The sequence below is a fragment of the Monodelphis domestica genome, chromosome 7 (genome assembly GCF_027887165.1).
Source record: "Monodelphis domestica isolate mMonDom1 chromosome 7, mMonDom1.pri, whole genome shotgun sequence".
Taxonomy (NCBI): Eukaryota; Metazoa; Chordata; class Mammalia; order Didelphimorphia; family Didelphidae; genus Monodelphis; species Monodelphis domestica.
The window spans coordinates 252519494-252522103 of record NC_077233.1 but is presented as its reverse complement, the minus strand read 5'-3'; the positions used below and the strand labels follow the sequence as shown (position 1 = coordinate 252522103).

General features: G+C 35.6%; 1 non-coding gene across 1 annotated transcript; it reads left to right on the top strand.

Moving 5' to 3' along the window:
- The first annotated feature begins 1638 nt into the window (after positions 1-1638).
- On the top strand, positions 1639-1742 carry LOC130455668 (U6 spliceosomal RNA). The gene has a single exon (XR_008913775.1). It is a non-coding gene; the product is annotated as a U6 spliceosomal RNA (small nuclear RNA).
- The last annotated feature ends 868 nt before the right edge of the window (positions 1743-2610 follow it).

Below are 2610 nucleotides of genomic sequence, written 5' to 3'. Positions count from 1 at the left end.
TTCTGTATCCCTTGATTGAATGTAATTTTTATTGCATTATGATCTGAAAAGGCTGCTTTTAATATTTATGCTTTTTTGCATTTGATTATGAGGGCCTTTATTCCCTAATACATAGTCAGTTTTTATGAAAATGTTATTTACAACTGAGAAAAAGCTTTACTCCTTTATACTCCCATTCAATTTTCTCCAGAGGTTTATCATAACTAACTTTTCTAAAATTCTATTCATCTTCTGAACTTCTTTCTTGTTTATTTTATAACTAGATTTGTCTAGTTCAGAGAGGAGAAAGTTAAGATTTTCTACTATTATAGTTTTATTGTCTATTTCTTCCAGTAATGCACTTAATTTTTCCTTTAAGAATATGGATGATTTGCCATTTAATGTATATATGTTTAGTATTGATATTACTTCATTGTCTATGATATCTTTTAGCAAAATAAAGTTTCTGTGATTATTTCCTTTTAATTAGGTCTATTTTGCTATCTGCCAGAGAGATGATGATTACTACTCTTGCTTTTTAACTAAAGCATAATAGATTCTGTTCCAACTCTTAATTTTATTTCCCAGTTTTTCTTCTATCTCTCCTATTTGTTTTTTTAAATCCCTTTTGAACTCTTCCAGAGTTTTTCTTGTTGGGCCTGTGTCCAATTCACATATTTTTCTTTGAGTCATTGCTTGTAGCTACTTTGACATCATTGTTGTCTTTTGAGTTTCTGTCTTGATCTTACCTGTCACCATGGTAATTTTTAATTGTGAGGGTTTTAAAAAAATATTTGTTCATTTTTCCCAACCTATTTTTTTTACTTTTAACTTTATGTTAAAGTTGGGCTCTGGTCCCCAGATGGAGAGAGCACTGTCCCATGCTTCAGGTTTTTCATGCTTCTCTTTTCAAAGCTAGTTCTAGAGGTTTGTAAGTTATCATTTCATTCAAACTGCTATAATCTAAGGAGAGGTGTAGCCATTAATCTCCTGACCTATGCTCTGATCTGTTCTCCTGTAACCACAAGCTCTTCTTGTCCTTAGAATGATGACCGGAGTCCCTATAACTTAATGAGTGACTACAAGCATGCTTCTTCACCCCAGAACTGTGGTCAGGGCTCCTATTCCCCTGGAGTCATAAGTACTATTACTGCTTTTGGACTTGGTGCTGCAAATGCAGACCTAGGTATGGGCAATGAAACAGGCTTCTGAACCCAGCACCAATAAAGAATCCCTGGTCATTTCTTTCTGGCCAATTGACTGACACCTTACTGTCTGTGGTCTGAAAATTCCTAAAGCGGCTGTTCCTCTTGTTGCAGCTACCTCTAAGACCTGTGGCTGGCATTGCCTCGGAATGTCCTGTGTTGTTCTCTGGGCTCAACCATCAGACCTTCCCTGTTAACCTGCTGAGTTATCTTTAGATAGAAAATTATTTAAGCCCTACCTTTTGGTGGCTCTCTAGAATTCAGTTTGAGGCATTATTTTAAAGTTGTTTGGAGTGGAATTTGCGAGAGTTCAGGTGAGTTCCTTTCTCTACCCCACTCTCTTGTCTTTACAAACCCCATCCACTCACTATTATTTTTAAAGACAAACAACTAGCTAGTCATACCACCCCTAGCTCATATGTGTAAAGTTGAATTTTTTAAAATCCAAGATAAAGCTTTCTTTGGCAGCACATATACAAAATTGGAATTATATAGAGAAGATTAACATGATTCTTGCCCAGGGGTGGCATACAAATTTGTGGTTCACTTTATATTTTTAGAAAATAAAAATAAAATACCTAAAGGTAACATTCTAAACTTATTCAATGAAATTCCGTTAAATTCAATTTGGCCCAATGGATTGACCTTTTAAGATGTTTTTGGATCCTGATTTTGTCAACCGTTTTAGATCTCTCTCCCACCTTAATGTCAGCTATAAATTTAATGAGTGGAAAAATAAAGTAGAAAAATTAATGAATATGCCACCTATGTCTTTATCTAAATCCTTGATAAAAATATTAAACAGCAGAATGCCAATCACACATCACCCCATCAGAGTCACTATAATAGAAACATGCCAGGCTGTTGATTCACTTCCATGTGGATTTGACTAAGGCAGATGTGGTTATCCTGGTACACTCCTCTAGAGATTTTCCAAATTAACTGTGACTCACAGCTCCAGCCATCATTCTAGAGCATCTACCTGCCACCAGTGGTATTTTCCTAAGATGAGAAATAGAATTGTAGAATTTAGACTTAAAAGGACCTTAGAGATCATTTACCATAACGCTCATTTGATAGGTGAAGAAACAGAGACTCAGGGAGCTAAAGAACTCTAATCCCAAGCCCAATGAGGGATTTATTCTATTTACTCAGGAAAAGCTATTTTTAGTAGGATGAAATATTCAGAGTGGTAAAGCTGAAGGCATAGGAAGCAGCCTGATATAATGGAAAGAGCACTTGATTTGCCATAAGAAAATCTGAGTTTGATTTGTGGCTCTGCCTTTTGTTATCTGTGTCTTCTTAGATGAGTCACTTAGCCTCCATAAGTCTCCTAAAGAAAATGACCAGAAAGGGCTTGATCAGCAATTTAAAACTTTTTGGTGTGAGCTCTCTTAGGAAAGTTTGTTTATGTGGCTTATAGCTA